We start from the raw sequence: 15,299 nt of genomic DNA, 5'->3' as shown, positions 1-15,299 counted from the left end.
ATCCTGCTTAAAGAGACATTAGCACTTTCCAGTCAGTCTGCAGTTCAACTGAGTGGTAGACTTGAGATCACGTAAGATTCTATTGTACTAGCAATCTCTACACACTTCAGTAAGCAAACACTAGCAAAATCGTATTTGCATATAATTTGTCTCTCTTGCCCCCACACTAAATCATTTTTTAGAACTGCTTCATAATCAAAATACTTTACAATACTTCAGGCTGAGATGTTTGGAAATATATTCCAAAGTGCTCCTACCATTTTGAAGTCAGTGTATATATTGGCGATGTGGATTGATAGTGTGGTTATCATAAGATACTGCAATATGGTATTGTTAAAAGGTTTTATTGTGCCTAGAAGTACTTTATATTTTATTTTTAACTTTTTAATTATTTTCTTTTTTTTAGAATTGAAATAAAACTTCAATGTGAAGATGTGCAGGAAAGTATCATGAGAAATTGTGTGATATATTAAAATCTATAACCAGAAAGGAGTTTGCTTATTTATTTATTTTACTGTGACACTTTATAAAACATTGCACAAATGTAATACATTAAGCTGTGTTCAAAAAAACATTTGCAAGCTGATTTTGTCCGGAGATTTATAGTGTTCATCTCTTCTGGTGTTCAGTGATTGTGATGGAAAACAGAATAAATACATTCTAAGTAATTCTGTAGCTTAGCTGAATTGCCTCCCCTCCATCTGTGAAGAATAAAGAAAAGACTCAGCTATATTTTAATACAGAAATGTCATACCTAATGTGTATGCATTCATATAAATAACATATGAACAGGTCTGTACATAGATGCAAACAACTGCACTGTAAGACAGGAAAGACCTATCTGTATTGATTATATTAAGTCATGTAGTAATATATACACTCCAGTATTCTGCTTCCAGAATCTTCCATGGACCTTTCAGTCCCCCCTTTTCTTTGAAACGTCACTGCTCCTTTTTCATTAATGTATTTTTAAAAGAGACCTGGCCAAAAAACCCCTTCACTGTTCTCCTATGTCAACATATTTCAGTCTTAAGGTTTACAATGGACAGTGATAACCATCAGATGTAAAACACATTAAAGGTCCAAAACCATGTGATCTTATTTTAAACGCAGTCCAGGGCTGGAGAAATTTGTGTGGAGCTTGGTGTTTAAGTGTGGAAAATACAAATGATTGCATGCTGGTCCAGATAATGAGAACTGCAGTATACGATAGCTGAGAAACATTATATAAAGTCCAATAAGCTATGACTCTATTTAGTCTATTTTCTTAATCCTTAAAATATCTCCTGAGATCAGTCTCTATAGGGTGTAAAGAAGCTTGTATAGGTGGGCACAGCTTTGTCCAGTGGTCGGTCCATTGTGGAGCTGGCTGGAACTGGCCGTGCCTGGCATGGGGGCAGCCCCTGGTCTCTTCTCACAGAGCCCACCCCCGCAGTCCATCTCCACCCCACTGCCAAAACCTTGCCATGTAAACCAGCTAGTTTAACTTCAAATGAGATGCGAGAGGTGGTTGCACCATGTGCATCCTGTCCACTCACCAATCTGCCCATGTTCTGCTATTCATCAGTTTTGGAGAAAGCTGGAAAAGCTCCATTATTTGCTGTACCCTCAGTGATAACTGCCATTGATTTTTTTTTTTTTTTTCAGTGACCACCTTGATCTGTAAAAAGCACAAGGAGTCATTTTCAACCTACTTGCACTTACAGTCCCTGAGTGTCTGATCTGCCTGTGATTGGATACAACATGTATTCATACATAAACAGTGCACAATTACAGATCTAAGTTAAATTTTTTTATTATTATTATAAAATGAATATATTGTAGCCATAAACACAAAACCTTGATCACAAAGTTTGAAGAACAATAAGTTTGCCAAATATTATGTTCTGTAATCCTACAAACATCAAATAATAAATCAACACCACCTAGTTATTTTAAATTACAATTAAAACTTCTAAATACACCTATCACATTATGCAAAATCCTAATAGTATCTAAAATCTTTCTGGTATGTATGAACTAAAAAAATCATCTGCAAAATTGTTAAACACATTTTTGCTGTATCACTGTAAACTAAGCTTTTTCAATCTCTTCTGGAAACAGTAACAAGTGATGTAGTCCATCTTAGGAACTTTGTTCTTTCGTAATGGAGGGCTCTACTCTGCTGCTCTAATTTACTTCACTTATGGTTCCAGGGAACATAAAGTCTACATTTCACACAAGGACCATGTCAGAAAGTTGTTGTTCAAATCAGTTTTAGAGTCCATTTGGACAACACTTTCTTTGGAAAAGAGACTTTTCCCAGTATGCAGGATGATTTGGTCTACAGCAAAGTGAAATCTAAAATTTCTTTTATTCAAGATCCTGGATTTGGAAGGGTACTGGAGAGTTACTATTTTAGGACGAGAGGAAATGGCCTCAAGTTGCGCCAAGGGAGGTTTAGATTGGACATTAGGAAAAACTTCTTTACTGAAAGAGTGGTCAGGCCTTGGAACAGGCTGCCCAGGGAAGTGGTGGAGTCGCCATCCCTGGAAGTATTTAAAAGACGTGTAGATGTGGCGCTTAGGGACATGGTTTAGTGGGCATGGTGGTGTTGGGTTAACGGTTGGACTTGATGATCTTTAGAGGTCTTTTCCAACCTTAATGATTCTATGATTCTATGATTCTATGATTCTATGCCAACTCTTACGGGCCATCATCATTCAGTCATCTAGGCCAACTGCTAGATTATACCAGAATCAGCTTCACGGGTGAATAAAAGAATAGGCAAACTAGTCATTTGAAAGGATTATTATCACAATACTTCTGAAAAACATTCTGCATGGAGGCCACTCCTCCCTGTGATCTACCTCCTAAAGACTGTTGCTTCTAGTAATGGCATCTACATAGCCTTTGTAAATACTCAAGCAAAACATCGACACATGCTTTGATTAGAAAGTAAAAATATTTATGTAATTAATTTTCTGTAATTAGTATATATGATTATTCTATCCTGCAACTGAAGTTGCTCCAATTAGATGATTTTAAAATATTAAAACTTTCATACAAAAAAAAAGACAACTAAAAATGTTTGTGGGGTTTTCAATCTTTTATGCATCAAATCTAATTTGTTACTGCCAGAAGAAGAAATACAAGTGTTTTGTTACATTTGTTACAGAATTAAGGTGGATAACACTGATAACCAGCCAAAAATAATTCTTTGAGCAATACTGATAACTGAATATGGCAATAGCTCACAGCTGTCATGGAAGAGCATGATTTCCGTTATTTAGGACTGTAATAAATAAAATCCTGCTCTTACAGCTATGCCAGGATTAACCTGCAATATCAAGCTATTAGACAGCTAAAGAGCCTGTGAGAATGGTCAGATTATAATGCTAGGGGTTTAAGCAATTTGGGGTTTCTTGTCCATCTAAGGCTCAGTTACACATTTCTGCAAGATAAACACAAGCTACTGTACTTATATTGTGAAATATGGTCAGTTTTGCTGGAGTAAGCTGAATGGGCCAGATTCATCATGCCATTTCAAACCTTGCTGAAAACAAGTCTTCAATGAGCGTTTCCTAGGTGGACAAGTCTTAAGACTCCCACAAGAACAAACTGGTGCTTTTTTATTTCCAGCTAACTAGGGAAAACATCCTGTTAGAGGAGTAGAAAATGTCTCTACCAGAAATTAATCTGTTGATGCAAAAGGCATACTTTTACCACACTCGTAGTTGAATATATTATAGAAGATTTGTTAAAAAAATAATTTCCCTGTCATTTAATTTAATGTAGTTAGTCTTGGAAAACCTAACTTCGGGTGGGATTATTTTAGGCTTTTACTCTGCTCCCTCAGCATCCTCTGGGTGCTGAGCAGTCAGGAAGTCAATGACTGTACTAATATAAATATTGCCTTGCATTGTAAGTTCTGTATCCATGGGAGACTTACTTCAAGGTAGCATTTCAAATGACCTGCCGTACATTATTCTGTCTGCCCTGAGCATCATTTGAAGGATATTTTCTAGCGAAGTTTTGTGGTCTAACTGAAACTCTTTCAGCATGCTTTCGAAAAATAAACCAAGGACGTGGCTTGCAACTATGTGCTCAATGAGGTCAGATTTTTTGAATGGGACAAGGATTAAATTGACTGGTTGGAGCTCTTCCAGCACAATCTGCTATTTTCTAACTTCCGCGTGACACACCAGGTAGCAAGACTTACGTTCACCTTTTGTATTGCATCTTGTAACTAGGGAAGAAGGCTTTCTTTTTTTTTAACTGTGCACTGCAACAATATGTCAGCTGTGCAGCCCAGTCAGTAACTCACTGAGACACATAAAACTCAAATATACATAATTTATTTCTCAACTGCCTTGTTTATGCGTGTGTTTATAGACACGTACAGATATTTCTGCCTCCTGTTTCTGGAAGTGGCCTGTCAGAATCTAATCAGAGCTTCATCTTTAAAATCAATCACTCTTGTTTCTCCCTATAAAAACTGCAACAAGCAAAATCTTCTTTCTTCAATAGTAGCCATAGACAAAAGAGACCATTTTTGGCCTAGAAATGCTGAAATTCAGTTTGAGTTGCTAAGTCTATTTCTGATAAAAGCTGAGATTTGATTTTATGAGTTTCAAAATTAATCTCTCCTTAACCTTTTTATAAAGTCTCAGATGGGATTTATGACTTAAATATTGTGATTCTTTTTTGTCCTATATAAATCACAATTCTGGTAAAAAAATATGTTGTATATAGATATGCTTATCTTACAACATTTTTTTTTACAATTAATGAAAGTCATTAATCTCTAATGCCAACTGTCAAAATAAATTAAGACTGGGAATGAGCAGTTATTTTTTTAGGTTGGGCCTTGACTAGTTATTCTGAAACTTTTGCAGGTATTTTTACAAAGTGCAGCATGCCTAAGCAGCTAATGGATGCAGAAGGATGAGCAGAAACAGAGGGCAGAAATTCTGCTGAAGGCAGGGTGCGACTGCTCAGCAAGGGTGGTGAAGTGCCAGACATGCTTCCCAGCACCCATAGGAGCACCAAACCCCGCACATCGGAGACCTCCACTGAGGCAGAGCACTGGATAGAGACATGGCCCCATGGGGCTGCGATTACAGAGACTGCCTGGTACCTCTGCCAGAGGCCAAAGAAAGGGAGGTGGTGCCCTCTGAGAAAGTGGGTCAGTGGGTGAAGGAGCTGCAGGTTGAGGTGAGCAGACTGTACAGCTTCCATGAGGTGTTTCTTCCAGGAGGTGTTTTTATGCTTCCATGAGGATGAACAGAAGATCTACAGGGTCTTCTCAGAGACACTGCAGAGATGAAAACATGAATCTTGCTTTGCACCAAAAGAGGGAGAGACAGAGGTTATGCTTGATCATGGGGCAGATGGGGGAATGTATCAATTATCAAAGCCAGTCAATCAGCCCCAGACCTGCTATCCAGAGAAAGGCAATTGACTTTACCCCATCCACTACAGACTAATGCAGCGAGAGGTAGTAGAAAGGACTCTGGAATAATGCATGTGTTGCCAGTAAATACAAGTCCTTCACACAGGATTTTACTTGGTCTTGCTATTTCAAAAGAGTGTCTGCTCCATACTTGTTATGGTTAATTTCACACTCCAACATATAGCTCAAAAAGTAAATAAGAATGGACTCCTTTGTGAAATGTGCTTTGTTTAAATGAGTAAAAGTGATAGTTAAGGAGATGAGGAGGATTGCTTAGGTCTTAATCCTCTTAATAAATGTTAATTTCATAAACATTTGAATAAGTCAATAAACCCATTTATGCTAAAATTTAAGCACAAAGGGAGGTATTTCTACACTTGCAAAAGAGGGATGTGAGAGGTTAAGCACCAGATATGTTGCTATTTAGGAGCTTATAGTTTATAATACTTCTAGACAACAGTTTCTCTCTTCCTGATGTCTACTTACTTCGTTACTGACGTCAAAACCCTACATAGGGCTGAGAGCAGTAAAACCACAGAAAACCATGTGGAGTGGAACCTAGTAGTCAGGTTTTTACAGGGATGATGCAAGGCTCTTCAGGAGATTCTTCTTACCCTCTAAACCCACTGGCTGGGTAGCAGAGGTCATCAGGGAAGAGCTGCTGGGCATGTTTAGTCTTTTGCTTTGCTGTATGAGTGTAATGCACTCTGAAAATGAGGTGCTCTTCTTTCATAAAACATTCATTTTCTTGATGGACTAGGAACGGCCAATGGTACCCCCATTCTGTTTCCCTCAAGTTCTCAGACAACTTGCTATCTGTTACCTGACAAAGAGAAACTTAGCAAAACACTCAGCACAGCTGCAATGTTCGGTGAGTTGAAATCCAAAAGGAGTATATCATCATTTAAGAACAGCCAGCTACCTCACAGACTACACTTATGTGTCCTATTAAAAAAAACTTCAGTGGAGCACAATTGACTTTTTTGGAATCCTCAAGCTAATTAAAGGTCATTATCCATTGAAAAACTTGTCCAATGTTTGAAGTCAAGGCTTGTATTAAAGACTAATTAACAAAGTGAATGCCCATTTGGACCACCTTGCAAAATAAAATCCACCTAAGAATTTGACTACATTGTCTAATTGATGCTCATGCTTGTGTACAAACGTGATGCAAACTATTGAGTAGTCTGACTTTACACTTCTGCCCAACTTTACTGCTCTTTCAGGTGGTATTTTAGAAGAAAATAATAGACTTGAATAAATTTCATCTTTAATTTACTGCATAAACCGGAAAACAAAAATGATTTTTAAGGGAAAGACCACACTCAGTGGCGTTTAAGAGCCAGAGGATTTCTCCCTTTGTTCTGCTAGATGCATCTAGCTGTCATTCCTCTTTGTACTCCTAGCCAGTAGTGAGGCCAAGTGCAAATCCCAAAGATGCAGGTACACACACACGGGCACAGCCAGCCACTGAGATCAACACGATTCCTCCTTTGTCTCTATTTTCCTATGCTTGTTCTTCCCTCTTCCGCACTGATCCCCCTCTTCCTCTGCCCTTGTCTCCTCCCAAATGAACAACCTGCCCTAATTACTTCACCTCCAAAGGTCCCACTTTTGCTACATCTGTACACAATGTGGGTAGTTCTCATAAAGTTACCTAAGTACTGTTGGCCTGGCAAGGTGATCCCCAATACTCCCCATCAAATATCTGCGAGGTTTGGCTATTACTCACACATCTCCTTCAGCATCTATGAAACCCAGCCATCCCTCATGATGCTGTCTCTAACTTTTGCCATTCTCCCTCTGCCATTTCCTACATCCAGAAATGTCTCATGTCACATCCAGTAGTTTCTCCTATTCAGCTAGCTAAACCTCAGATCGATGTCTAATCATGTAGATGCATACCTTAACAAAGACAGCTTAATTTTTTAAAAGATAATAAGCATTCTAATACGTTATTTTCAAAGTTTTTATTAATATAACTATAGTCACTTCAACTTTTCCTTTTTCTTATTGTTAAGGTAAGAATAAGGAGTTGGAAGTAAAAATAAAAATACCCCCTCATATTATTTTTTTATTTTTACATTATCTTTGTAGACTACAGGAAAAGCTTACGTTTAAATCATTACACTATCCCTGAACTTAGTGTTGTTCAGTGGAAGAGACCAAGTTATATTTCCAGACCTTAGCCTTCTTTTTAGTTTCCAGAAAGAGTGAAATCTCTATACTGTTATAGTGCTGTGAATGTAGGAAGAATGAACTTACACTGTTGTAAAAGAACTGATAATCACTTTGCCTGCAGAGCTGGGTTCTGAGTATAATGCTGAATTTTTGATACCATGGGGAAAAAAAACAACTAAGTACAAAAATATTTAGCAACTTAGAGTCATGTCATATTCCAATGCCACTTTTTAAGATACTAGTTATAGGTTCCCATTTATTACACAGAATATATTTCTCATTTTAAAAAGTCCATTTTATACAACTACAAGGCCTCGTGCTAAAGTGAGATATTTTATGAATTTTTCCTCTTGTTTTCTGTTTGAATACCAGTATTGACCAATTTAAAACTGTCAGAATACCACATCTGGAAATTTTAAAGGTGAAAACCAAGTCTCTTTTTTTTTTTTTTTTTTTTTTTTTTTACAGGATGAAGAACGTTTTAGGAAGTTAAACAACTATCATCTGCAAAGTAAGAGATCAAGAGAGGATGAGAGCAGGAGGGAATTCATAAAAATGGACTGTTAGATCTTTTTCCATTGAAAACAAAGACAACCAAAAAAGATTATATAAGATTTTATCAGTTAAAATAATCAGGTTGTACATTCAATATTAACCAATACAATGTACAGATAATAAATGCTCTCATGCTAGATCATTAGTTAGGATTCATACTGAAGCAATTCCTCCGCAAATACATAAACTTCCACTACTCTCTGTTTAAATCTGACCGATCTACCAAAACAAATACATTTCCAAACTAGTCAAGCAGGATGAATGCCCTTTATAGTAATCCATTCAAGCATTCAGATAACATCCATTATTTGATAGCACCTTCCAGAACATTTCCCCCAAAAAGAAGGCATGTACTGACAAGATAAAGTACAAAATCACTAGTGTTACTTCACTACAAAAAAATGTTTTCAATAAAAAGCTAATTTTCGCAAAGGTGACAAAAAGAAGATTGCACCTTGTAATTCTGCAAAGACTCATGGCCACTACAGGTGAGTGGAAAGAGAAAAGAATGTGAAATCCTACAAATAACCTGCAAAGTCAGTTCTTTATTTAATCTAAATTACACAGTTTTGGTTCTTAATTTTGCCTGTAGGTATCTGTTAGTTTAAAATTCTTACATTTATTGCATTTTCTGTTCTACTGGAAACAAAATGACAATGTTGAAAACTACAGTATCATACACAAGAAGTAATTATACTGCACAAGAAAACTGAAGTGCACTATGTTTTGTAATGGATAACATGGAAATGATCGCCACAGGACAGTCTGAAAACCATCATGTCTAGACCAATCACCTAGTTATTGCTATAAATCACCACACTGTAAACTACGTAGCGCTGAATCAGATCTTTAGAAAAGCCTAATAGCTGTTAAATCTGTTGGACTTTAAAACTCTATTTCTGGGTATTATAAATGCCTGTAAACACCTTAATTACAAAACTATTAATGAAATATGCAAGTTTGTTGCATATCAGCATATGCAATGAGATAAATGTGATTAGCTATGAGTGCTGTCATCAGTTACAGTAATAAATAGAAAAATAATGGGATTTTCTGAGTGTCGCATATCTCCCCAAATACCTCTTTTAGATTAAACAACCCAAGCTCTTTTCTTCAATAAGTCGACCACATCTCAATTCAATGAGTCTCTTCTGTGTAATTCTGCTGAAGGAATTTTGGGAAGTAAAGGGAAAACACTTAATGATTTCAACGTGCAGAAGATGAATAGCTTTATCATTACCTATTGATTTAACACATATCTATGAACTATTTAAATGTTAATTTTATTACTATGAAGTTAGTAAAAGCTCAGCAAATATTCCTTGCAAGATACTTACTGGTGCAGAAGATGTCAATATCCGCAAAAAATTATGTAGATGATAGTATATTTTTAATATTTGTATGGGTATACAAGGGGATAAAAATTTATGTCTTCAGTTCAATCTTTTTCCTTGGTCCAATGTAAGTTCTACTGTCTGGGGAGCAAATTCATTAAGAAAAACATGTGTTAACTATGGGCAGTAAGGAATGTCCTTTACACATTCTAAGCATTCCACAAGAACAATTTCAAATTTCCACATGGAAACTAAAAATGATGGTACCTTGTCAGTAATGAGATTATCCTTGGAGACAAAATTAATCCCCGCCCTTCAAAGTGTAGAAAATACCTCACAGGGAAAAAATGCACATTTTCTACTTTATTTATATTGGTGAAAGTTGTTTGAAAGTCCAATTTACAGAGGCCTTATCTCCATTTTTTTTCTTCATTTTTTATCACTTCAGGAAGAAATATATATAGCTGACCCTAGAGTCAAAGCCACAGAAGCCAATCTTAAAACAAAAAAGTCATTTTCACCATAAGTATATAAACTTAAAAAAATTTAAGATCCCTCCCTTTGAGGCACATGTCTTCAAAATATCTCAGAGATGCCTCTAGCATACCACAGTCCTTTATGTCACGCTGTCTCTGGAATACCAGCAGAAAGTCTTGGATGGAAGCCCAAGGAGAAGCAATGTGATTAGATAAGGACAACATCCTTAAATATCTGGTTTTTTCCAACGAGAGGTTCCTTCACAGTTTTTCAAACAACACTGCTTTTTCCAGCTGCAGATCCAGCGGTATCTGCAATGTTGAGACTGCACTCAAGAAACAAACCTCACAATGTCAAAAAGGCTTTGTGTTGATGTGACAAGTGCAAAGTCTCAGGATTTGTGTGGGCTTGCCTTAGCTTGAAAGTTTTGAGAACTTTCTGGTGGTCAAATGCCACTTGTCTAAACTCTCTTGCCTTAAACTCTGGGAAAAACATATAGACAAATCACTGCATAACATGAACCAAGTGTGGAGAGGCTAGTTTTCAGTGGGGAAATGAGAAGGAAGTAGACTGTGCTGAGACAATTTATAAAAATAATTTCCGGTGTACTCAAGAAGGAAACCCCTCTATAATGAACATTGCATTCCTCTTGTCAAAGACATTGGAATGATGGTAAATACTGACAACCTACCCCATCCAATTTTTCTGGAGGAAGACTGAAGTATAAACCTTAGGACAGAGAAAAGTGTGAGCATAGCAACAAAAAAAGAAGTCTTTTTATATAGGAAGGCTTTTTGTATAATGATTTTCACTATGTTACTAATGAGACTTTTCTGTACTGATTAGATCATTTGGACTATTAAAACATTTAGACTATTAAAACATTATTAGACTGTTAAAACATTAATCAGAGTAACCATAAATTTTTCACTCCACAGTGTGTATATGGTGTGTTCCTTTTGCCTGTAACAAGATTTTGAGTATAAGAGGATTTTATTTCACCATGAACTTGGGAGAAAACAACAGGGCTGCTGCTATCAAAGCTTCTGTGTTTGTATAAATCACAAACCAGTCTTTCCAAGGATTAGTAACTGTGTGGGCCTTTGAAGGTCCAAGACAGTTACCAGACCAAAGCCACAGCAGATCTCCAGGAGAGTGGCAAGTCTGCATCCTTTGTTATGTCTGTTTTCAGTGGCTGTTGCCTTCACAAGTAACGTTACACAGAAAGCTGGGACAAAGCCCAGCTCAAAGTAATCTCTACTTCTGTTTGAAAAAAAAAGGCTGGGGAATAGGGAGAGACTGCTGAATTCCATTCCTAAGGTATTAAAACCTGTGAGATTTTAGTGTGACACCTCCAATTTCAAGGCAGTGTTTATTTCTCATGTACCTAACTCACAGAGAAATACATCTCCCATAAAGCATTTTCCATAAATGTTTGCAAGTGACTGGGACCTTTACAATGTTAAATCTGACATAAATATCTCAAATCATTTATTATGCCTTGCTGTTTTCTATATAAGCTCCAGAAGAATAAACAATATAGAAAAATGAGGAAAGTACTGAAATTTCCTTAAGATACTGCAATATTAAGCACAGTAAAGACAATGGCCAATTGTGAAGAACTGTGGGAAGCACTCATGATACTGAACACCTTGTCAAGTAAACCACAGACGAAACTGAGTCTAGACAAATGTAAAGCAACACCCATGGAAAGAAAAATCCTCATTTTACCAATTACTGCTACTCAGGAAGAGTTATGAAAAAAAAAAAAGACATGGATGTTGGGCTAGACTGGTCAGCTCCAGTATAACTATTTGTATGTAGCACATCGATGCCAAAAGAAAATGAGAATGGTATCCTTTTACAAAAAAGCGATGTATGTCATTTTCACTGGTATGGTCCCAAACTTGTCTCAACGCAAAGTCGACACTTTTCCAGCTTTTCAGTCAGCAGTGCTGCACCGTTACATTTCTCCCTCTGAAGGGTCAAGCCTCAAGAAACCCTGCTTCAAGCCTAATTTACCGTGATTGGCCTTGCTGCAGAGAGCCTTAGGCTACCACATGCCAGTTCTCAGACATGTCATATTCCCTTTTGTTGAGCTGAGACCCTTACAGTCATAAATTTGGCAGCTGGAAGTTCTGTGCTCATTGTCACAAATTTTTGAACTGAAGAGTTTCATTCAGAAAGTCTTGGAATAAAATTTCTACTTCATACAGAGTAATGAGAATCCAGAAGGGAATATAATGATTGTTTTTCTAACACAAAGCATTTTCATAACAAAGTCTGAAATTAAACAGTGAGAAAAAGTAACCTAGGCTGAAAATTAAAGAAAAACAACAATCAAAAATTCAGACACCCAAGTGCTCTTTCAGCTTTGAAAGAGTATTGAGACCAGGATCATGTTGTTAGGATTAATTTCCTAATATTATTTCTAAAGCTCTCTGTCTGAAAGTACTGTCTGGTTCTTCATAATTTTAGTCAGCTGTGATGATATCATTTTATCAAGAGATAAGGGGTTAAAATACCATGCAACTATCATATACAAAGAAGTCTTTCAACCACCGTCATATAAAAGAAGAAAATTCCACAGAGAAATTGTGCATAGAAATGTGTCTATTATTTAACTTTCTCTTCTTAATCAGAAGACTATTTTATTAGATAATATATGAAATTTGGGGAATGAGAATTAAAAAAGACTAGGTTTACAAATACATTTGTAAATACTACAGGCCAGGCGGCTGTTTCAGTCAAATATCATGAAGAAAGTGCAGTCTAAACTTTCAGAGGATTTTGACAATTTGCAGTCTTATTAGGAGTCAGTAGAAAGTTACATATTAGTAACCACTGTTTTTCAAAAAATGTGCATGGAAATCACTAGTCAGAAGCAGGTTTATTTGTGCTCAGTCACTTAAGAATAGAAAGTTTTGCCTCATTCTAACCAGAGATGATACATTTCTGCTTCTTTTTTTCATTTAATACAGAGCATTAGACAATGCTTTTGTTACAGGATTTCCAACTTCTTTTCAGTTACTTCTGAAATACAACACAGGTTCTCGGGGAAAAAGAACTGAAGTAAAAGAAAGAGATTGGAAATGAGTGACTAAAAACGAGTACCTACTGTTTACCGTAATTTCTCTTTAAAAGTAACCTTTCTTTCATGTGGATCTATATGGATATTCTGCAGGTCACTCTAAGCAATCTGTGCTAACCAAAGATTCTATGTCAAGGAGTAAAACTAGCTGGTCAATGTATAGTCAGCATTTGGTGAATGTATAGACAGAAATCCAGGCAGCTACATGACACTATATAAATTTTCCTCAACACAACCCTGAAGTGATGCGTTTGACAGAATGCCTCTGAGAAGTATATGCCAGTATCCACCAGACATCCTGCAGGTCACCATTTGCTTTATAAACAGTGATGCCTAGATATGGAAGTAATCAACCCCTTCCAGCAGAGCGTGGACACTGAAAACAAAGAGAAATGCCTACTGACATCAAGACTATGAAGTACATAGTCATAGAGGACACACATGAAAAAAACATGGGTGACTAATAACTTAATTAAGAATAAAGTCTATCACTGTCATGAAAGGAAATGTGGAACAGGTCCAAATAGACAACTTTCATAAAGAAAGAAAAAAAATAAGATACATTAGCCACACAGGACTGAAATGACCCATATTCCTATTAGTGGAAACAGGAGCATGAAAAGGTGCCTCCATGAGTGAAACAGGAGCTATAAGAACTCAGATATTTAGGCAACCACTCATCAAAGCCAACAGCAAGGGAGTTATAAAGCATTGAGAAATCCTGACAGGACGATATGCTTTGAGTAGCCTTGTGTCCTGGTTTTGGCTGGGATAGAGTTAATTTTCTTTCTAGTAGCTGGTATAGTGCTGTGTTTTGGATTTAGGATGAGAATAATGTTGATAACACAGGGATGCTTTCGTTATTGCTGAGCAGGGCTTACACAGAGTCAAGGTCTTTTATGCTTCTCACCCCACCCCCACCAGTGAGTAGGCTGGGGGTGCACAAGAAGTTGGGAGGGGACACAGCTGGGACAGCTGACTCCAACTGACCAAAGGGATATTCCATACCATATGACATCATGCTCAGTATATAAACTAGGGGAAAATCTGGCCGGGGGTCTGCTGCTCGGGAAGTGGCTGAGCTTCTGCCAGTGGGTGGTGAGCAATTGCATGGTGCATCACTTGTTTTGTATATTCTTTTATCATTATTATTTTCCCTTTCTTTTCTGTCCTATTAAATTGTCTTTATCTCAACCCATGAGTTTTACCTGGTTTTTTTTGATTCTCTCCCCCATCCCACTGTGGGGGAGTGAGAGAAGAGCAGTGTGGTGTTTAGCTGCCTGTCGTGTTAAACCACAACAGTCTTTTTGGTGCCCAACATTGGGCATGAACCTATGACCCTGGGATTAAGAATCCCATGCTCTACCAACTGAGCTAGCCAGGCTGAAGGTGATTTATGATGGCCTGGACAACGAGCAATTATCCAAAGATCCAGATGAAGTCAAGTGCATGTGACCCATATGGTGGAAGTTGATATGGAGTGAACCAGCGTCGTATGCCAACTCATAGACAGCAATAATGGACAGAGAAGGAAAATGGTAGATGAATTAGCTGGCCAGCCCCGGCAATACGAAGAAAGTCTTTCTTCCTCCCGTCTGTGCTGTGGGGAAACTGTCCCACGAGGTCCAGCAACAAAAAGAGGATATGTCCTACTCCCCACCTGCACGGGCCAGTATCTCAGCCACTGGAGTAAGCATCCCCCTGCTCAAGAGAAGAGATATCATGGGACACACCCTGGGGCACCCTGTGGTTTTACCTGCATGACCACGGAGAGGACATGAGGAAGTGGGATGGAAAATCTACCTCAGCCCTACAGGCACGGGTACATGATTTGCAAGAAAAAACACCCATAAAAGGGGGTTCTCCCAGGAAAACTGCTGCTCCAGCCTCCAGGGAGCAGCTCCCCAGACAGAGTAGAAGGGCTGATTCCATTTCTGACCTTAATAAAGGGACTTCTGATTCATACTTACAAGAAGTGGGTGGCGAATATGATGACCAGGACTAGAGGGGCCCTGCCTCCAGCCAGGTGGAGGAAAGGGACAACCGGGTTTACTGGACTGTGTGGATTCGATGGCCTGGCACATCAGACCCACAGGAGTATAAGGCTCTCGTAGACACTGGTGCACAGTGTACCCTGATGCCATCAAGCTATAAAGGGGCAGAACCAATTTGTATTTCTGGAGTGAGAGGGGGATCCCAAGAGTTAACTGTATTGGAGGCCGAAGTG

General features: G+C 37.8%; 1 non-coding gene across 1 annotated transcript; it reads right to left on the bottom strand.

Moving 5' to 3' along the window:
• Nucleotides 1–14,383: 14,383 nt before the first annotated feature.
• TRNAK-CUU lies at nucleotides 14,384–14,456 on the bottom strand. Its single transcript has one exon. It is a non-coding gene; the product is annotated as a tRNA-Lys (tRNA).
• Between the last annotated feature and the right edge of the window lie 843 nt (nucleotides 14,457–15,299).

The sequence above is a fragment of the Fulmarus glacialis genome, unplaced genomic scaffold (assembly GCF_000690835.1).
Source record: "Fulmarus glacialis isolate BGI_N327 unplaced genomic scaffold, ASM69083v1 scaffold26596, whole genome shotgun sequence".
Classification (NCBI taxonomy): domain Eukaryota; kingdom Metazoa; phylum Chordata; class Aves; order Procellariiformes; family Procellariidae; genus Fulmarus; species Fulmarus glacialis.
The sequence above is the reverse complement of the archived record's forward strand: the minus strand, read 5'-3'. Positions and strand labels throughout refer to the sequence as shown.